The sequence below is a fragment of the Schistocerca serialis genome, chromosome 4 (assembly GCF_023864345.2).
Source record: "Schistocerca serialis cubense isolate TAMUIC-IGC-003099 chromosome 4, iqSchSeri2.2, whole genome shotgun sequence".
Taxonomy (NCBI): domain Eukaryota; kingdom Metazoa; phylum Arthropoda; class Insecta; order Orthoptera; family Acrididae; genus Schistocerca; species Schistocerca serialis.
The window spans coordinates 458,490,179-458,513,558 of NC_064641.1; positions in this window are offsets into that span (position 1 = coordinate 458,490,179).

Genomic DNA, 23,380 nt, shown 5'->3' on the forward strand with positions numbered 1-23,380 from the left:
CTGTAAAACTGCCTCTTTTATGTATTCTGCTGTGAAATTGTGTGTATTTACATCGGATTTCTGGAGTACGGAGGTAACACCCCAGGTAGTAGAAAATCACTGTAAATCAGTCCTTGTACAGTACTCCTTGTGCTTCCATATCCTTTGTGCACAGATACTGCAAGACACGCTAGGGATCAGGAAGAACGAGCATATGCGCAATAGCAAGCAGCGCCACTGACGTCAGAGTAAACCCAACCAGCGCTCAGTAGCCCACAACTGCCATAATGTATTGTGTTATAGTTGCATTTGCAAGTGAAAAGAAGGTTATTTACGGCAGTGTGGATATTTATTTGTGATTGGCGATTGAATGCAGAGTTACACTGTAATTATTAGAGCGGTGAGGGATTTTTAGAGTAAGTTTTTAGGTGAAACGTAACGGTCTGCTGCGCGATCGCTAGTTACAATAGTCACAGCAGACAAGTAAGTAAGTAAGATAGGAAAAACAATGAGACGAAGCGAAAATGGATGAATACTTGTAACATGCAGATTCATCTTCAGCTAAAAATGCTCTACTCTGCTCAGCACCGAAGTGGATTATGAAAGAGATATGAAAAGTGAACTGTTGAATATTCCTCCGAAACGCAAGTTGAAGACTGATGCTGTTCTACATCAAAATCTACTATTCTGGGCGCGGATTAATTGTTGTTGCTGCGGTCTTCAGTCTGAAGACTGGGTTGATTCAGCTCTCCATACCACTCTATTCTGTGCGAGTTTCTTCACCTCCAAATAACTACTGCAACCTACAACCTTCTGAATATGCTTACTGTATTCATCTCTTGGCCTCCGTCTGCGAGTTTACCCCCACACTTCCTTCCAGCATTAAACTGGTGGTCCCTCGATGTCTCAGAATGTGCCCTATACTGATCCCTTGTTTTGGTCTCTCCCAGTTCGATTCTGTGCCCCCTTATTAGTTACGGAATATAACCACCTAATCTTCATCTCCTTCTGTAGAACCACATTTCCCTTTTTGTCTAAACTGTCGATCGTCCACGTTTCACTTCCAAACATGGCTACACTCCATACCAATACTTTCAGAAAAAACTTCCAAACGATTAAATCTACATTCGATGTTAACAAATTTTTCTTCTTCAGAAACACTTTCCTTGCCATTTCCAGTCTACATTTTATATCCTCTCTACATCGGACATCATCAGTTACTTTGCTGCCCAAATAGCAAAACTCAACTACTACTTTAAGTGCCTCGTTTCCTAATCTAATTCCCTAGGATCAACTGATTTAATTCGACTACTTGCACTACCGTTGTTTTGCTTTTGCTGATGTTCATCCCATATCCTCCTCTAAAGGAACTGTCGATTCGGTTGAAATGCTGTTCCAAGTCCTTTGCTGTCTCTGACAGAATCACAATGTCTTCAGCAAATCTTAAAATTTTTATTTCTTCTCCCTGAACATTAATTTGTTCTCCAAGTTTGCCTTTGGTTTCCCGTACTGCTTCTTCAGTGTACAGACTGAATAACATCGCTGATAGGGTACAACCCTGTCTCACTTCCTTCTCAACCACTGTTTCCCTTTCATGACCCTCCATTCTTATAATTGCCGTCTAGTTTGTGTACAAGCTGTAAATAGCCTTCGCTCTCTGCATTTGAAACCTGCTACCTTCGGAATTTCAAAGAGAGTATTCCAGGCGACATTCTGGAAAGCTTTCTCTAAGTCTACAAAAGCTATAAACGTAGGTATGTCATATATAGGTTAACTCTTACAGAGAAGATTACAGCAACCAGCCACTTTTACAACGCTACTTATTTATTTAAACATCCCCGTTAACGGTTTTGACCCGGCAGATTCATCTCCAGACGGCTGTTTTTCGTTTTACATTGGATATCGCCTTTTGTTTCCCCAACTGACGAAATTTCCTTGGGCTGGTGGTGCCCTATAACCAAAAGAAAATGTCATATCACGATGATTTTAAATAATGTAAACAAATTATTATTATTAAAAGGAAGTTTCGGTTACTTACGATGAAGAATCCGCGCCATAATGTTCCAGTGCAGGCTGGTTATCATCTTGCAGTAGTGAAAATTGTACAATGCTCTTTTTATGTATATTTATGCACATAATGTAAAGCACCACTAACACAACTGCTGCGTGAGTGATGCTTTGCATAATGCACACTGGACGCTGATGGGAGCCATACTGAGTTCCTTTTTTTTTTAGAAGTAATTATTGCGGTATGTAGTGGTATGACGTACATTAAAAATGTTTCAACTGAACTGATTCTGCATTATTTCTTTTCCATATGTCCTTGGCATTAATTCTACCATGTTTGGTACTCGTACGGTAGTTATTTTCCGTATTATAACGTGTTAAATAGGGAAAGTTTGATTATAACCACCCGGTACATATATACTGCCGAAAAAAAAATAGTACATCCCTTTAGAGGATTCCAATTCACGCAATATATATTCTTGAAACAGTGCACATGCAGTACATGAAATGATTGCATTTACAGATCAATAGTACAGATGGTGCTGAGGTATCAGGTATCAACGGATGCCGAAGCACCCACGTTAGCACGTAGTGTAGATTCCATTGGCGGTGATGCAGGCGCTGACTCTGGCATCCAGTCGATCGTACAAATGGCGAATACACTCCTGGGATACGTTATTCAAAGCCTGCTCGTCTTGTTCATTTAGTTCTGTAAGAATTTTTGGCTGACGACCCCTGCGATTCACTTCTCCTCCCATCATACCCCACAGGTGCTCGATTGGAGACACGTCCGGAAATTGTGCTGATCAGGGAAGTTGCTTCGTGTCTTCAGAGCACGTTGAGTTTCATAGCCAGTGTGTGGGCGAGCATTATCCTGTTGGAACAACAGATCACCTCCCTGTTGCAAGAACGACGAAAAAAAAGTTTAACAACATTCTGCATGTACAGAGCGCTGGTCAGTGTTTCCTCCAAAAACACCAAAGGTGAACAAGAATTTTATCTTTTCGCACCAGACCACAAAGCCTGGGCTGAGGCCAGAGTGCCTTGGATGAATGAACTCTACGAGACAGCGCCGTACGAGCAATAGACCGTCACTTGTGTGAAGGCAGTATCTGCTTTCATCGCTGTAGACCACAGTGCACCATTTCATGTTCCAAGCGATCGTCTGACGGCATCAGTTGAACTGCGAAATCAGATGCAGGTAGCGAGAGTGGCAGACGGGCTAGAGGTATGTGTGCATATACTCGCACTGCTAATAAACGGTTCTCAAAAATACGTGTTGGTATGTCTGAGCTCACAAGCTCTAGTATCTGTGTTGTGGTAGCTGTGGGGACCGCCACAGATCCCCTTACAGTACGCCGATCCTGGCAGGTGTCTATGCTGCTTGGACGTTCAGCCACAGTCTTTTAAGTGTGTGAGAGTGGTCACGTGAACACTAATACCGGCATCAACGCACAATTGACGCAGGACGTCCAACTTGCGTGGCGGTTCGCCGAAAGGTTCATCCCGCCACTCCGAAGGCCCTTTGAGGCTCGCTCAATTAGCTGTACGAAGCACGAGTGTGTCTCCGTTGCATGATTGCCTGATTGCTTCACACGTTTGCACCACACTGAGCTTTCTGGCTGTGAGCATTCCCTCAGAGGCACACTAGCTATGCCACTACGCTATCTGCTTGTGGACGAAGTTGAAACCACTATCAGTACGTCCGCAGCTCGTGGTCGTGCGGTAGCGTTCTCGCTTCCCGCGCCCGGGTTCCCGGGTTCGATTCCCGGCGGGGTCAGGGATTTTCTCTGCCTCGTGATGACTGGGTGTTGTGTGCTGTTCTTAGGTTCGTTAGGTTTAAGTAGTTCTAAGTTCTAGGGGACTGATGACCATAGATATTAAGTCCCATAGTGCTCAGAGCCAGTTTGAACTATCAGTACATGTATTATCCCCCACATGGCACATGAAGTCATCGGATCAAAATCGACCTCGTCTTTCTCGGTGTACAAATTTTTTTTCCAGTAGTGTATTTGCAGACTAAAGGCAGACTCAAGAATTATTTCTCCCCTGCCACCACAAAAGATCCCGACGCAACAACAGGAGCGCTGATAAGGGCAGACTGAGGGAGGAGTCAGTGTCTACACTGATAACCCGAAGATTCAGTATTAAGGAAACATCAGTAGTATTGTGTGAGGTAACGGGCGAGTTGTGACGCTCTGAAAATATTCTAAGTTCGGAGGTGTCGTGGCTGCACGGGCCGCTGGGCTAGCCGGGGCCTGTCAGCAACCGCGTGATGCCGAACGTTGGCCGGAGCAAGAGGGGTAGCCTCAGAGAGTGGTCCAGGCCAATCGCGTGGCTGGGAATTCCATGTTGACGCTCTGATGAGGGCTATTCTTTGTGTCGATGAAGGAGATTTGTATGCTGGGAGTGCCAAAGATGGTGGACTTCGTGAAACCATAATGACAGACATTTCACAGTTCATGTAGAAATTAATAATAGCCAGAGGAATCATGATACCTTAAAAAGAAACATGTACATTGCCATTATTGGCACGACGATTCTGGTGGTGTAATCAGATTTTCAATATCTTTATTAGTTTAAAGTTTAGTATCTGACTTTAAATTATAGAAGTAACACCCAGCAACGAATTTCCAAAATCTAAACTCTTCATCAGATTTTGTCGATCGATGTGTCTTTAGAAAGCTATTAGTGTAAACCTAAATTGGTGTGAATTACAGGCATGTAACGTGAATAGTACATGAGTTATTGGAGGTCAAAGTGGCCGGTTACTATCGATCGCGTTAGGCCATAAGTACTCCACAGGTACACGAAAAAACGGTAGCAGCGTGCTTATAAATATATTTATTCGTCTATGTCTTTGTTTATATCCGATATATACTATTCATGAAGAAAATGGTCAGATATTTTCCTGTGTTTTAGAAAGCACAGAGGCATTAGGCTACTGGCCTGCTTTTGTTTCTATTCCTTTGATATATATTTATTTGATTTGTTTATGGATTTAATAATGTGTGTTAGAGCGTGTTTATGGTCCAGCCGTAGGAATATTTATTTAATTTCAAGTTATTTAAATGCCTCCATAAGCCCCTTACGGCGCACCGTAGACCACATCTGACGCAAAGGAACCAACCTACTTCCTCCAGTTGCCTAATCTGGAGGAAGTGTGTACTATTCAATATTTTACCCTTTACTGTAGGATAGTTACTTCAGGACGACTACATAAAAGGTCCCTAGCCTACGGGCTATCCAAATCACTTGACTACACCTTTCTATTCCCAATTTTATGCGCAGCGTTTCGGAACATATTGCTATCGCTATGTTGTCGCAAGCATACCGATTCCAGCTTAGAATATTTATGTATTAAATTTTCATAGATTAATCTTTAATGAATTCTGGACAAGCATGGGAGGTACTCACTACTGTAGAGATATGCATGGTCACATTGCTGTGAGATGAGCTCTTGTATAGACGACATAAACATGTGAAGTTTGATGTCCAGTTCTGCTGCATTTAATGGGATAGAGACGCTCAACAGGAGCAACGTGTCAAGTATCACGTTATGCAAACATTATCGCACTGTCGGTTTGCTCTTTATCTCAGTGCCTGCCCTTTAAGCGAAAATGGACCACATGAAGTACAGCAGTGGATGATGAAAGAGCCAACTGCGGGCTTTTTTTTTTTTTTTTTAAAAAAAAAAAAAAAAGAGGTGTGGTCCTCAACTGCGTACCCACAGACTCAGAGTTGAAATATTAAAAGTTTTGGCTGGTTTCGTTGTCTAGGGGCTGGGATACTTAGTTGCCACATTACAAACCATATACTGCTGAGTCTACAGTATACAATATGAATATATACATGAGTCGAATGGTCGAAGGCTCCTATCACTCGGCAATTGCGAATTTTGAAGTGACATAGAAATTCATAAATGAAAGATTGCAACTAAATAATAGGCCGTTTCTGAGGAAACAAGAAAAAGCGTTTTCATCACTTTTTCGCCGTCAACAGCGTATATTTAAATAACAAACTGAGAAAAATTGCTGAAATTTTAACAGTATATTCTCTATGGATCTATCTAGAAGTGTCATCATCCCGTTTTCTAAAATCTTTACCCATTATCGAGAAACACCACAGAAATATGATTTCTGGGTGCCAAAACAGGGCCGCAGATACTGAGACGGCTATGCACACCAAATGACTATAATTTTTACGATCTATTCCTAATATTCAGATATTGAATACCAATGAAAATTTTCTTGCGGTATTAATCAGTTCACGAGGTACAGAGGTTCAAAATTACCCTACTTTTGCTCGTAAAATACATACATAATTTCCGGTATGAGGCGAAAACATAGTTTATGAAGTTACATAGCACGGAGAAATATGCTTGTCATCAGAAAGATTTAGGAGACCCCATGTTGTAGTGCTGAAGCACAAGAAGAATTTCAATGCACGTAAAATGCCGTATAAGGTCTAAATATAGATTTGCGTTACTTCAATTTGGCATAAATAATCAAAATTTTACTGACCCATGAAGTTCTTTTCATATGACTAACATGCCCTGCTGTAGCAGGGAAAAGAGGGGAACCAGCGGAAAAATGCTCCTATCAGAGCGAATATGCTCACGTTTAAAAGATTCTGACCGAAATGTTTCGGACCAGGTGCCACACTCTGCCTTCCTCAGCAGCTTTAAAGATTTTCCCTAAAGTTTTGGTATGCGAACATATTTGAGATTTATATATTGAGAGAGAAGGAGACAGTAGTAGTGGGAAAGAGACGGTAAAGTAATGTAAAACAGAAAGATAGTAGACAGCGGTTGTGGCATAGAAAGGGCGAAGGACCCAATGACACTGTGAGAGGAAGAGAGAGACACAGTGGCAATGAAACATAGACGATGAACATAGACGAAGAGAGAAATTGCGACAGCGAAAAAGGACAGCAGCAGTGGGAAGGAATGAATGAGACAGCGGCAGCAAGAGGAAGCAAGAGGGAGACAGTGACAATGAGAGGAGACAGTAATAGTAGAACAGAACGAAAGGGACTGTGGCTCTGAGACAGGAAATAGTGAAGGAGAGACAAAAAGAGATAATGGCAATAAGTTGGGCTCAATGAGTGACTGAGAGAATGCGCAAGTGGGAGTGGATTGGCATAAGTGACTTACAGCGATGGAATAGTGAGCGAATTTCAGTTGAGGGAGCTTGTGGGAGTCAGAGGTGAGCTGAACGTAAAAAAGAGCTTGCCAAAATACGGATTTTGGGAAGTTATTAAAGATGCTGAGGGTAGTAGAGTGAGGCAACTGGTATCCTATTTTCAGTCAAAGTGTTTTAAATAGGAGAGTATTCGCATTTCTTGTGGGAGGGTAGGAGCATTTTTTCGCTGATAGAAGACTGAGTGGACAAATGTATAATGTTTGACATATACACAACATGATACTTCATGAAACATATACACTCATGCTCATAAATTAAGGATAATTGCAGATGTGGTGCCACACAACGTGGCACTGCACAAAACTGGCGCTAATAGTATAGGCACATGGGGAACACACACTACACAGATCTGTAAGTCCATGGTATTGGTGATAAGTTGAGAAAACCGTCCCGAAACTCATGTGCTACAAGACGCCACTGTTTCCTGCGCATGTACCCCGACATCAATATGATCACCATGCACACGTACACAGGCCGCACAACGGGTTGGAATACTCTGGATCAGGTGGTCGAGCAGCTGCTGGGGTATAGCCTCCAATTCTTGCATTAGTGCCTGTCGGAGCTCCTGAAGTGTCCTAGGGGTGTGAAGACTGGCAGCGATACGTCGACCGTGAGCATCCCAGACGTGCTCGATGGGGTTTCGGTCTGGAGAACAGGCAGGCCACTTCATTCGCCTGATGTCTTCTGTTTCAAGGTACTCTTCCACGATGGTAGCTCGGTGGGGCCATGGATTATCACCCATCAGGAGGAAGGTGGGACCCACTGCACCCCTGAAAAGGCGGACATCCTGGTGCAAAATGATGTCCCGATACACCTGGCCTGTTACAGTTCCTCTGTCAAAGACATGCAGCGGTGTTTGTGCACCAATCATAATCCCATCCCACACCATCAAACCACGACCTCCATACAGGTCCCTTTCAAGGACATTAACGGCGAGAACCACTGTTCATACTACACCTGGACTCGTCCGTGAACACAACCTGGGACCACTGTTCCAATGACCATGTACTGTGTTCTTGACACCAGGCTTTACGGACTCTCCATCGACCAGGGGTCACTGGAATGTACGTTCCAGGTCTCTGGGCGAATAAACCATGTCTGTTTAGTCGTCTGTAGACTGTGTTTGGAGACAACTATTCCAGTGGCTGCGGTAAAGTCCCGAGCAAGGCTACCTGCAGTACTCCGTCGCCGTCTGCGGGCACTGATAGTGAGATATCGGTCTTCTTGTGGTGTTGTACACGGTGGAAGTCCCGTACTGTAATACCTGGACACGTTTACTGTCTGCTGGAACGTTGCCATAATCCTTCGACCACATTTTGGCTCTCGGAGGGCACGTGCTACGACCTGCTGTGTTTGACCAGCCTCCAGTCGCCCTAGTATTCTACCCCTCATAACGTCATCCATATGTGTTCTTTGAGCCATTATCAACACACAGTTACCATCAGCACGTCTGAAAACGTCTGCAAACTTACTCGCTGCACCGTTCTCTGACATGCACCGTTGAACACACCTCTGCGTGTGTGGACTGCTGGTAGCGCCACCGTGCGAGGACCGTAGGTCAAATGCATCGCATGATCATACCTCGAGGTGATTTAAGCCCACAAACCGCCACCAGAGCGTTGTTTCACCATGTATCAGCATTATCCTTAATTTATGAGCATGAGTGCATATTACCCGTATCTTGTAAGTAAAATACCAAGTGTTATGTATATTATATAGTAAATGTATGCAATAATATGGACATGATATTTATTTGTAATAAAATCTATCTTATCGTACTGTTAGTGCCCATCTTGATTTAGTCTGTTAGATTTTCAATTATTATGAATAGCCACAAAGAAAATTATTTGATTTCAATTATTTTCGGGGTGTCCTTCTCCTCACCACATCTCACCACATGGTATACTGAACTACAACAGCTATACAGCTTCAGCTTTGGGAAACAAGGAATCATGACTTTCATAGTTGCTGAGTGTGCACAAATATCGTAATTGTAGAGAAAATTCTGTTACAAGTCATTTACATGGATATGATCTCTAACTTAATACTTAATCTTAACGCTTAAATGTAATACCATGTTATAATACCAAAAGAAACAAATTCAGATATTGTGTAAGATACAAACTATGTGACAATAATGTGATCTGAGATTACTCTTCCCAGTTAAATCAATGAAATGAGATCTGTCCTTTATTAAACTTAATGTTAAATATTGACCAAAATAATATGGATAATAATATGGATAATACAATTTTTATTTTTAAACAGCTTTTCAAATTGTCTATGGATCAAAATTTTAAAGAATATATAAAGAATATATATCTACACACGAAATATATCACAATAGACTCCATTACAGAATAATGCCAGAACAACCCAACTGCTCACCATTCTCATTGTACGTGAAATAAAGACTCTTAATCAATTTCTCATGTACATCCCCACAGTGATTCTTTAACCATCAACGAAGAATACCTCTCACCAAACTCCATCAAATCTTATTCTGTGCTCTCTGTTTTATCACTCTCCTTCCACACAATATAAAAATAACTGTATGTTACGTTATAAGTCATCAACATACTTTTATTTATCTTTGCCAGTTCATAATATATACTTAATGAAGTTTATATTTTTGCCTGTGCTCAAGATTCTATAACTAACATCAACATATACTTCCATCTTTCCTCTCATGCATATTAATAAATACACAATAAAACTCTTACCTCTTTATAGCTCTGCTTAAAAAAATCCCGTATCATCCAGTTACTTTCAGCATCATAGATCTCATTTTAAACTCTCACGCTTCCTCACAAGTTCTCTACACTTTATCCCAATATCGTTTTTTCATCCTTTCTTACACAGGGACAACGAAGGTGTGACTAAAAATAGCAATTTTCTCAATATTATGAAAATATGCTTGAAGATGAAATACCTCCTTGTATGCCCATAAACATGTAGCTTATAATTTGTTGCTACAGTGTATGTAACATATAGAGAGAGCTTCGTCTTCTGAAACGGTATGCAATAATCTAACACAATTCCTAATCAAGTCTCATCCATATCAGGTCCGAAAATTTACGTTTACTGTATACTGTCACACAGAAAAAAGGTTAATACAGAACGTGGCAACGAAAGAAATTCTACGCACATGGAATATAATCCAATAAGAAAGAATACCACAGCAAGAATGCACTGTAATAGCGCTGACAAAAGGAAATGCAAAATTACTCGACAGCCAAGTTAACTCATACCACTCCTCTCTACTAAACATGTCTTATTTCTTTATAGACTGGCATTATTAGTTGCCAAACTCTACCTCGTGTACATACTCTTACACACAATAATTTTCTTTAAGAAGTCGTTGTCATCTTTTTAAATCTCATGTACATATTTCTATCCACGATAATCTTTAAAAAATCTTTATCAAATTTGTTAAGCCTAAGCTTTAATTATTTTTATATAAGTTCATTAGGCATTTACTCTCAGTCCAAAGGCTGCTCAATGTATAGTCTTACAGGATAACCACTACAATTTCATTAGCTTACAGAAAGAAAAGAAGAAGAGGACAGGGTTGAAACTTGAAATAAGATCTGAAGTTCCACCTGGCTGGGAACGTACAAGTTGCCAGTTGGTATTCCAGCAAGAGAGCTATTGGATTCCTACATTATAATGTGCAGTGTTTTATTTGCGTAGACTTAGCAACACTTCTGTATGCTAAGACATTTTTATTCCGTTTAAACCTCACTCTTTGCCAATAAACTCGAATTCCCAATTTAACACACACAAGATGTTCATGCTGATGAACAAAGTTATTCATCGTCACTCATAAGTAGCAAAGTCTACTCTCAGACATTCTGGAAAATTGTATCATCGGTTACCCACACTAACTGTCACAATGTGCGTTGTATGTCACAATACTGGTTTTCGCAAAGATCACGTTCTTACCTATTTTCCATGTATGAGCTATATCCATACGAAAACTTCCTCCACTACTCTCATCTCCGTCTGTGAATACTGTGCGTGGCAATATTAGTTCTACCTCTGTGTCTTCAGGTCTAATCTTAATGCTACTGGTATCAAAGTCTAATAGCATACACACATCTTGATTAATTTGTACAGATATAATTTCACTTTCTGATAGGATTTTATCTTGCACTTTGTATGTTTCCTTGTTACCTTTATCACTGGGTACTGCATTACGATGGATTACTTCATTAAGACTTTCACTTACTGCTATGTGAGCTACTAACAGTCGTACTATGCTTACATGACAACTGTACTCAGTAGTCTCACTGGGCACAACTTCCTCACATATTGCTGTGTCAACCTTTCCTCTTTCTCCAGGAGAAGTTTCTAATTTGTTTATGTGTATTAGCTGATAACTATGCTCAATGTTCTCATTGTGTACTGTTCTGGGCTATCAGTACAATAATATTTTCAATTTATTTATGTTTATATTTGCTGCCTGACTACAATACTCTGTGTTCTCTCAGCTTGTCAGGACGTTAGTTGTTGTTCCAGTACTCTCAAGAGTTTTCCTATTCGGTAACTTCTCAGTAAAATCAATAATTTTCGCTGTCACCTCTTCCTCTTTTTTAATACTCTCATCTTGTCTGCTAAAATTCCTGTCTAATATTTCTCTAATGTCCTTATGAGACTCTTTAATCTCCTGAATAGCAACACTATATCTTCCTGCCTATTAATAGTATTTTCTTCCTGTCTTATTATGCTGTTCCTTATTCTGATATCTCTGCTGAACCAGTCCCTCATTAGTAACTACCCTTGTATTAGCTGTACTGTCTGATGTATGTGATATCTGTTCTATTTCAGCATGAATATCACCATCAAATAGATCCATTCCAGTGTTTTTCTTACTCGATACATGAAACCCCTGAGTCCAGTTAGCTTCATCAGAATTGCTAGGCAACTGGACCGTGCTTGTAGTCAGTTCCTCTACCTGTTTTGTAACTGTTTAAATGTTCATTAAGTTCTAATGACAGTTTCTGACAATAGTTTCAACGTTTCTGATTTTTGTATATGCCTGTTGTGTCGATTCCCTTGTTCCTTCAGCTGTGAAATTCCAGCAGTTTACGTATTTGCACGTCTGGACTCTATTTCGGTTCTTTCAGGCTTGAAATCTTCGCACAACTTATTAATCTGCTTTGATAACTCGTTAAAGGTAACCAAAAGTTCATTTCGATTTTTTTTGTTATTATCTTCTTGCCTTTCAGTTCTAACTCCCTGTCTTTTACTATTCTCTTCCAGTCTTTCCTACATTCGTAAATCTCTTTCCTAAGCCCTTTAACAGAATTCCCTACCTGTCTTTTAAAATTTTCTTCCTGCCTTTACTGTTCTATTTGTTCGGTGAACGTTGCCAGTATAATCTGCACAAAACCCACGTTTCCAGCTGTAGGGTTACTATTTAAAGTGGAACAGGTCACATTGGTCTTTATGAGTTGCGAAGGATCCTTTTTTCCAGCTACAGCACTGCTTCTAAAAGGATAGTGTGTATCAATTTACAATGATGTCAAGATGCAACTCATGCTGTTTTAGTCACACAAGTGTCAATGTCGCACCCATGCCTCCACCCCCCTCCCCCTCTTCTTCCTCCAGTTGCTCGTTCCCTTCCCACTCTCTCCCCTCCGTAATCACGCCAAAGAAGGCTGCGAAACAAGAGGGCTGAAAAAGTAACCTTTGTTGCCTCGGATTACGTTCAAATTTCGTTGAATGGTTTTTCAGTCTCTAGCGGTTCCATTCTGTACATCCCATAAATGACGGTCGCACTACACTCCAAAGGTACTAGAGCACACGAATGCACAGCTGGATATTATCTTCATTAACATATTCCAGGTTGCTGGAATAGTATTCCGAAATCAGTCCCCACATCAGCACACACTTACTTCGGCTTACGCTGGATACTCAAGCACTTGGCTGCACGGACTGACTGCTTGACAACGAGATAATCTTCAGAATCCAGAGAGTCTCCTTTGTTCATGTACTCAGCAGAAGTGTTCACTGTGGCAAATACCACAAAGGAAAGCGTCGCCGCCAGCTGGGATGGCCGAGCGGTTCTAGGCGCTACAGTCTGGAACCGCGCAACCGCTACGGTCGCAGGTTCGAATCCTGCCTAGGGCATGGATGTGTGTGATGTGCTTAGGTTAGTTAGGTTTAAGTAGTTCTAAGTTCTAGGGGACTGATGACCTCAGAAGTTAAGTCCCATAGTGCTCAGAGCCAATTGAAAGCGTCGCCGCGCGGTGTAGCCTCGAGGTCTTGGGTGCCTTGGCGCGGTTCGCGTTGCTCCCCTCGTCGGAGCGTCGAGTCCTCCGTCGGTCTTGGGTGTATGTATTGTCCTTAGCGTAAGTTAGTTTAAGTTAGATTAAGTAGTGTGTTAGCTTAGGGTCCTATGATCTCAGCAATTTGGTCCCATAAGACCTTACCACAAATTTCCAAATTTTCAAAGTGTCGGTTCTCATAATGTAACAACGTTTCCCAAGTGTCCACCCATCGCTGGTTCGGCAGGCATCCAGTATAACGGTTGCAGTACCACCCTTACCAACTCTCCCGCCTTCCTCAGTTTTTCTCCCTCTCCAGACCTCATGTAATCTCCCGTGATTCCCTTATGTACTCTCTCTCATGGCTCAAGCAGACCACTAATGCAAGCGCTCCGTTGTCGTCTGGCGGTCTCATTTTTTGTTGCCGCAGTGATATTTGGCTTCATATCCGGAACTAAATGATGCCCCCCTCCCCCTCCCCTATCCCTTCTCCTCCTCTGGACGTTTGCTTATTCTGATTTATGCACTTCCTCACCCCCTCCCCCTCCTCCTCTCTGTCCGGTATCAGACTGGACCACCGGCACTCCTTCCCAGGCGGCCTCATCTTGCCGGGCCGCTCTCGCAGTAAGTGGAGCTCCGACTCTTCTCGTTCCATTTTTTGCCACGCGGCGCACTAATCTTTCTATCACTTCACGGTCGAGGTTTACTGCGTGTTTAGAGCGGGCCCGCGGCGCAGCGTGTTATTAATGCACGCTCCGCTTCTTGAGGAGGTCAGTACGGAATACTCCCCGGCCAGGAACAAGGTAATAACGCAATGTGCTCCGTGCTCTTAATTTATGAGCGAAGTTGAAGAGCCGGAATGGAAAGAAAAAGAGTAATATATTACTTCCGCTCAAAATATTGGACCGGAGATAGGAAATTCGACTTACGTTTCCTTGGACAAATCCGCCGTAACTCATGGGGAGGCGCGATGCGAAGTATAATGCTACACTGGAAGTTTTAAATCTTGACTTACGACGTCCGTATCTCAGTATACGTCAAACATCTAAATGTTTTAACGAATATCTTCTGTTGAATAACCAAACGGCCCTTAGCTGAATGACTTTCAAAGTAAACAGATCAAGGTGTCCTCTCGTCTCAGCGAGATCTTCTTTTAAGCAAAGTGATGTTAACATGTATATCATCTACTTATGAAGATAACAGCTGTCACAGTTGTAACGCGTGTTCTTGTATTCTCTTTTTCTTACTGTTCCTAAAAACGTACGCACGTTTGGTGGATGACATTTCACAGTCATAAAAGGGGTGCTGTCAAAGAAGTTGAACTGTGTCTCAGTTTCTCACGCTCCTACATATCCCCCCTCCCGCTGCACCCCCCCCCCCCCCTCCCCTCAGCCCCCGTCACTCTCTCTCTCTCTCTCTCTCTCTCTCTCTCACACACACACACACACACACACACACACACAACAACAACTTTAATTGTTAACTGGGACAAAGTCAAGGAATATTGAGGAAACAAATTGGGTCAGCGGATGATTGCAGCCTGAAGCACGTACGGCTACATAGCGTGTAACAACATCGCATGCAGCAGCTAGCGATCTCTATCGAGTCTCCTTGACACGGCCATAACATTGACCGTCAGTATACCGAGAACGGTTGGAGCGAGCTGACGTTTCTTGTCTATGTGAAATCGTTGGATCTTGTATACGCATTACTATTTCATACATATATAAAAATATATACATGTATGTTAACCTTTACGACGAAAGTATGTAACATTATGCTAATGAAAGTTGCTTAATCTCATGGAATTTAAAACATCTCCAAAAGTTACATTGACAACTATGTATTGTTTGTAGTCAATTGTTTGAGAACTGTCAGTGTAGACCGAAACTGGTCAGTATAAACAAAATTTTCCAATGGAATTGTGACAGAAACTGGAAAAAAGTTTTAAAAATTATACATAAAGTACCAATTCCAAGGACCCGACAACATTTTCGAGGTATTTCTCGTGAATGTAAGGCAAATGGCAGAACTGGTAATTTCCTCCCAACCATTACTAAATGGGGATTCCTCTGCCACACTTCAGTCTCGCTTGATATTTAGGTGAAAAGAACCGAGGCTACGTAATGAACCTGGTTTTTGACAGCCCGCTCTGAGCCTTCGACAGCGAATGAAAATAATAAAAAAATATACTTAGTTCGTCAAGAAACGACAAATAATGCTCCATAATTCGTGGCTCGTCACTATCCATGACAACTTCCCTCGTTTCAGGAGTCATGTGTTCGGGGAAAAGACGTGATTGTGGCTACATTTCTTACCCGTCCATAAGGGTAGGAGACAACTGATCATTTCAGTCTGAGAGCAATTTGAAATGCAATTATGGAAGAAACTGACTAGCGTCAAATGTACTTTGTGTGTCTGATAAAATGTTACAGCATTGTAGGAAAAAAGCGAAAAACAGTGGAGGGGAAAAATAGGAGAAGATAAACGTAGAAATCTAGATGTGAATAAGAGAAATCAGAATACTAAATCCTAAATATCCCTAACAGAAAATAATTGTATTAAGGAATTAGAAATGTGACAATAAGGGAAAAGTAGTGGTAACTTACAAGAAGCAGAAAAAAAACACTACGCCAGGAATTCGTTCAAAAGGCAGAACACGGAAGCCTATTGATCAAAGAAGAAAGAAAATGGATTTAGCATGCTATTTGAAAGAAGGAGAAAGCCGTGAATGGCGTATCAAACTAAGAATCAATGTAGAGACTCTGATGATTTTATTCAGAAATTTCCGAAGAATGCTGGTCTAAGGAAATACAGGCTAGTGTAATTGAATAGAATCCATGCTACAGTGGAGGTAGTACGTCTTCCTACTGTCGGATATTGTTATCACGCTAAAATTTACAGAACCACAAGACAATGACCGACTGATAATCGGTAAGTCGAGGTGGAAGTCTGCGCAAGCTGTGTATCCTTAGATTGGTTTGGAAAGTTTTAAAACAATGACAGAATGCGCAGAGGCCAATTTTAACCATAAAGTCTGCGCAAGCTGTGTATCCTTAGATTGGTTTGGAAAGTTTTAAAACAATGACAGAATGCGCAGAGGCCAATTTTAACCATATTAGAACGCCAGATCAGCATATAAACTACGTTTAAAAACACCCACAGAAACAATGGGAACCACAGAGATGCTGAACAGGCGGTACAGTACTTGGGCTATAAATGGAAACGATTTTGGGAATAAACCCTACCGATATGAGAGCGCAAACCGAAGAAGTTTTTAGAGAAAACTCAATGTGACGATGGACACATGGAGGCGGTATCTTAATAAATCGAGTGCCGGCCTCCCAACCTTATTTAAACTGAAACCTCTGTCCCTTCTTATTAGATTTTCCATCATCTTTGTTTCAATAGACTGTTTAATTACGCTGATCCAGAAACATGGCATTTTATTTCAATACTAGTCTCATCATATTTCTTTTCATGGTTATATACGAGGCAGTGCTCGGCAACAGCTGATTCGCCTAGCTGTTTTAGTCGACTGTGTTGCTGATGTACGAGGGTGAGTCAAATGAAAATATTAAATATTTTTTAAAATATTATTTATTATGCAGAAGGGGTACAAAGCTGTATCATTTTTCAACATAATGTCCCCCACGCTCAATGCAAGTCTTCCAGCGCTTACAAAGTGCATAAATTTCTTTAGAAAAAAATTCTTTTGGTAGTCCGCGCAACCTGTCATGCACCGCGTGGCGTACCTCTTCATCAGAACGGAACTTCTTTCCTCCCATTGCGTCTGTGAGTGGTCCAAACATACGGAAATCACTTGGGGCAAGGTCTGGTGAGTATAGCGGATGAGGAAGACACTCAAAATGCAGGTCTGTGATTGTTGCAACCGTTGTAAGGGCAGTATGGGGCCTTGCATTGTCATGTTGCGAAACGAAACCTGCTGACAGCAATCCACCTCGCTTTGATTTGATTGCAGCCCGAGGATGATTTTTTAGGAGATCTGTGTATGATACACTGGTGACAGTGGTCGCTCTAGGCATGTAATTCTCCAAAATCACGCCTTTTTCGACCCAAAAGAGAGTCAGCATAACCTTCCCTGCTGATGATTCTGTTCGAAACTTCTTTGGTTTTAGTGATGAGGAATGACGCAATTCCTTGCTCGCTCTCCTCGTTTCTGGATGGTGAAAGTGAGCCCAAGTTTCGTCCCCAGTAACGATTCTTGCAAGGAAGCCATCACTTTCTCGTTCAAAGCGCCCAAGAATTTCTTCACAAACATCAACACGTCGTTCTCTCATTTCAGGAGTCAGCTGCCGTGGCACCCACCTTGCATACACTTTGTGAAACTGGAGTACATCATACACAATGTGGTGTGCTGACCAATGACTTATATGTAAACATGCTGCAATGTCATTCAGTGTCACTCGGCGGTTTTCCTTCACTATGGCTTCAACTGCTGCATTGTTCTGTGGAGTCACAGCTCGTTGTGCCTGACCTGGACAAGGAGCATCTTCCACTAAAGTCACACCATTTGCGAACTTCCTACTCCATTCGTAGACTTGCTGGTGTGACAAAGATGCATCACTATACTGAACCTTCATTCTTCGATGAATATCAATAGGTTTCACACCTTCACAACGCAAAAACCGAATAACAGAACGCTGTTCTTCCATGGTGCAAGTCGTAAGTGGGGTGGCCATCTTTATACTGATACTGTGACGGTATGTGCGCATCTGCACTATGCTGCCGCCTACAGGCTATTCTGCACGCTGTTTGTAGTACACTTACCAACTTACAGGATAACGGCGCGAAATTTCGATTTGTTTTAGGTTTTCATTTCACTCACCCTCGTACCTTGCGTCTCTCCTCGTCTGTTCTAATAGTCTGACCTACATGACAAGCCACAGTCGCGTCAAATACGATACGTACCCGGCTTTCGGATGTCTAGACCGTCTTTGAGAAAGAAGACTTTTTATCTTTGCTGATGGGAGAGAAAACGATTAACATCACGTTTCCGTAGGAGTCTACCGATGTTTCCGAATATGGGGCCATTTTAAGGTGTTAAGTAATTCTTGTACCCTCTTTCTGTGTCTCAGTCCCAACCTCTTCCTCCCACTTCTAAATTTTCACTGCAACAATACGCTCAATTTGGAAATCTGCGTATCTGCTCTTTCATAACACTATAACTGCTTAGTCTTCCGAGACCAGAGTCAATTACCGAACGCGGTGGCGCGGTGGTTAGACACTGGACTCGCATTCGGGAGGACGACGGTTCAATCCCGCGTCCGGCCATCCTGATTTAGGTTTTCAGTGATTTCCCTAAATCGCTCCAAGCAAATGCCGGGATGGTTCCTTTCAAAGGGCACGGCCGACTTCCTTCCCCGTCCTTCCCTAATCCGATGAGACCGATGACCTCGCTGTCTGGTCTCCTTCCCCAAAACAACCAACCAACCAACCAACCAGAGTCAATTAACATAAACGTTTTCTGAGTATCGCACCGCATCACAATGTAAAAAACTATGCTGGAGGAACCACACCCAGAGGAAGGCTACTGTAACCATGGCCGAAACGTTGGTTCCTCCAGCATAGTTTTTTACATTATGACGCTGTACGATACTCAGAACTTTTGTGTTAATTATTCTTAGGTGTGTAATTCTTCAGCAGGGCAATCAGAAAGTGTTCTAATTTTACTGACCAAGGTCTTTCACACCGATTTTCTGTGTGACGGATGATGGTGGCTCACCCAGGGATCGACCCGCTCTTGTCTTAACTAACACGTCAAAGAAGGTAGCTGACCTTCCTTTTCAAGTTGCATAGTGTATTTTTTATTACTATGGATAGAGTTTAAATGTTCGAGAACTCTTCAAGGTTTTTCCCTTCATGGGGTGATACCACAAACGTACAGTCCACGTTCCTATAGAAACTGGTGGGTTTGAACTTGGCAGATTCTAGTACCTTTGCTTCAAAGCGTTCCATGTATATTTTTGACATGACAGTTGTTAGTGGAATACTTATCGTCCCGCCATTCGATTGCTGATAATAATTCTGTCGAACAGGAAAGAAGTTGACCTCAAAACGTGAATAGAAAATTCTGTGAAACAATTTTAGAACTTCTTCACAGTTAGTTCCAACAATTCAGAAAGTGTGACTCTCGTTAAGACCGACACTACGTCGAATCTGGCAGTAATACCCATATCTTGGAGCAGCATATGAATGAGGTGGTGTACAAACTAAGATGACAATATGTTTCACGTGCTTAGCCAGGTGTATGTATCTACATCTACATAATATACTGCAAGCCACCATGCGTTGCGTGGCGGAGGGTACACTGTACCACTGCTGCTCATTTCCTTTTCTATTCCACGCGCAAATAGATCGAGGGAAAAGCGACTATGTGCCTCTGTATGAGCCCTAATTTCTCGTATCTTAACTTCACGGTCTTTACGCGAAATTTATGCTGGAGGCAGTGGAAGTTTTCTGTAGTCAGCTTCAAACGCCGGTTCTCTAAATTTTTTCAATAGTGTTCCTCGAAAAGAATGTTCCATTCTCTCCAGGGATTCCCATTTCAGTTCCCGAGGCATCTCTGTAACACCTGCGTTTTTTTACAAGAGTAACGCTAAGAAATCTAGCAGCCCGGCTCTGAGTTGTATTGATGTCTTCCTTTAATCCGCTCTGGTACGGACCCCAAACACTCGAGCTGTAATCATGAACAGGCTTCACTAGCGTCCTATATGCGGTCTCCTTCACTGATGAAAATATGCTTCCCTAATATTCTCCCAGTAAACTAATTCGTCCTTCCTACCACAACCCTCATCCACTCGTTCGCTTTCATATCACTTTGCAACGTTATACCGAGATGTTTAAACGATGTGACTGTGTCAAACAGAGTACTATTAACGCTGTATCCGATCCTTACGCTGGCCGCCGGTACCGAGCGCTTCAGTTTGGAACCGCGAAACTGCTGCTGTCGCAGGTTCGAATCTTGCCTCGGGCATGGATGTGTGTGATGTTCTTAGGTTAGTTAGGTTTAAGTAGTTCTAGGTTCTAGGGGACTGATGACCTCAGATGTTAAGTCCCATAGTGCTCAGAGTCATTTCAGCCGAGCCTTATGGGTTTGCTTTTCCTACTCATCCTCACTGACTTACATTTTTCTAAACTTAGTGCCAGCTGCTAGCCAGCATATCAACCAGAAATGTTGTGCAAGTCATCTAGTATCATCCTACTACAATCTCTCATCTTTGATATCATCAGCAAACAATCGCGGATCGCTTCCCACCCTGTCCTCCAGATGATTAATGTGTATAGGGAAAAAATAGCTGTCCTATCACACTTCCCTAGGGCACTCTCTGAGGAATATTCGCCGTCGAAGATAACATCCTGGGTTCTATAAGAAGTCTTCGTGCAACACATGTACCTGAGAACCTATCCGTATGCTAGTATCTTCGTTACCATTCTGTAGTGGGCTACCGGGTGAAATGCTATTCAGAAATCTAGGAATGTGGAATCTACCTTTTGCCCATCATCCATAGTTCGCCATATAACATGTGAGAAAAGGGCAAGCTGAGTTTCGCACGATCTTATTAGTGGATATAAGTTTTTCGGTCTCAAGAAAATTTATTATATTTGAGCTCAGAACATGTTCTAGAATTCTGCAACAAACCGATGTTAGGGACATCGACCTAAAATTTTGCGTGTCCGTTCTTTTACTCTTCTTATGTACAGGAGTCACATGCGATTTTTTCCAGTTGCTTGGGACTTCGCTGTGCGCGAGAGATTTGCGATAAATGCAGACTAATTAAGTGCCGCAGAGTACTCTTTGTAAAACCGAATTGGGATCCTATATGGACCTGCAACTTCTTTGATTTCAACTCTTTCAGATGTTTATCTACACCAAGGACTATTACCACTTTGTCGTCCAGAGATCTGTGTGATAGTTAAACGGCAGTATGTCAGTACGATTCTCCTTCGTGAATGATTTGGTATATGTGAAATTTGAAACCGGCTTTAGTGTTGCTATCTTCAGCTGTCACACCACACTATCAATGAGTAAATAGATGGAAGCTTTAGACCCGTTTAACGATTTTACATAAGACCAGAATTTTCTCGGGTCCTCCACCAGATCTTATGGTAAGGCATGACGACGTTAATTATATGCCTTGCGCACAGATCTTTCCATAGATGCACGAATCTCTACTTATCTTAGCCTGTCGCTATTTGAGCGTTCTCTTTCGAAGCGAGAGTACAACAACCTTTGCTTCCTCACCATTTTCCGAATTATGTTGCTAAAGCACGGTGGGTTTTTTCCGTTCTTAATCCATTTATTACGGGCATACTTTTCCAGAGAACGATTTACAATCGATAGGTGCACCTAGTCCCGTGAGCTTAGAGGAATTTTTTCCTTGTGTGCCTTAGAAAGGACATATAAGCTTTGTGACTGAGTTGCTCATGTTTTATCTTCACGAAGGATCTTATTGTGCCATTAGGACTGCAATTTTGCCCTTGTTAAGTGTCAGAATTAGAGTTTCCTTGTCCTCTCACAGTCTTCTCGCTGCTACTGATTCTTTCTTGGAGATATTGCATCGTAGCATTAGCGCCTTGGTAACTGCTCACCAAGTTTCACGGCAGTCTTGTTCTGCTAGTTCCGCTGGAAGTGAAGCTGCAGCTTTCTCCTCGAAACTAATGTAATCTACTGTTGAAATCGTTCCAAGCTTCTGGGATAGAGCAATTAAGGACGCTGTCGAAACAAAGATATTGGAAAACCTAATAAACAGGGAGAGAGGTATCAGTTTCAAAAAAGTCCTGGAACCCAGCACTCAGTTTATTACTATCTCACCGGTTATCTCACCCACGAACTGGGAAATTCTGATAGGAGGTATGTTTCACGAAATATCCATTCTAGGATTCAAATTAATTATAGCCTCGTCAATTAGTAATCTTCGTCTATCTAAACGCTCATAAACAAAATAACACAGATTGCGAGCACCGTGACTCGAACTCACAGTCTGCTATAAACATCGACATGAGACCACCAGTTGTTCACACACAGTCTGGTTGGAGTCCAGGCAGCGAGTACACACTACAGCAACGGAATAAGACGACTGCATCGGTCGTCGAATTATTGTCCATAAAATGGAAACAACAAGAGTCCTACATGGCCGTCCGGTTGGGATAAGTGGAATTAGAACAAGAAATTTGATTATATTCTTTGATTATAAGAAGACCCATTGAGAGTTAAAAGCGTAGCAAACAGAAACGAATAAGAATTCAATAAACTGGATTCGAACCAGCTATATGGCATCCGACATGTTACAGAGGTACGTAAATGTTGCAGCAAAGACAGAGGAAGCAGTATATGTTGAAGCTAGAAAATATGTGTCACAAAAATGATCCTCTGTGGGTTAAAACTATTAATGTTTACATTCCACACAGATGATGCGTATATATAAAAGAATGAAAAAATGTATGAATAGTGAGAGTAAATCAGACGTCACGGACAAAAGTTGTTAGCTCAGCGCAGACCGACAGCGATTACTGCAGAGGAACACACTTCATTGTTGACGCACGCGTGAGTTGTATGTCGACCACGAAGTGCCGAATGGGAAACTGGAATTTCAGATGAGGCGGGTGTGGTAGTCCAGCCACGTCATCAGCAGTGAGCGGACGCAAGCGACTGAAGGAATGTTAGCTCTCAGTGTTTACAAACAACGAGAGCCAACATCTATCTGTATAAATAAAAAAAGGGGTAGGTAGACGAGCGTTCCTTTTGTAAGACTATTGGTGAATGACGAGTGAATGAGGGATGAAAGCGCGTCAATAGACACTCTTTGTGGTTACTAGAATGAAATTTTCACTCTACAGCGGAGTGTGTCCTGATATGAAACTTCCTGGCAGATTAAAACTTTCTTCCAGGAGTGC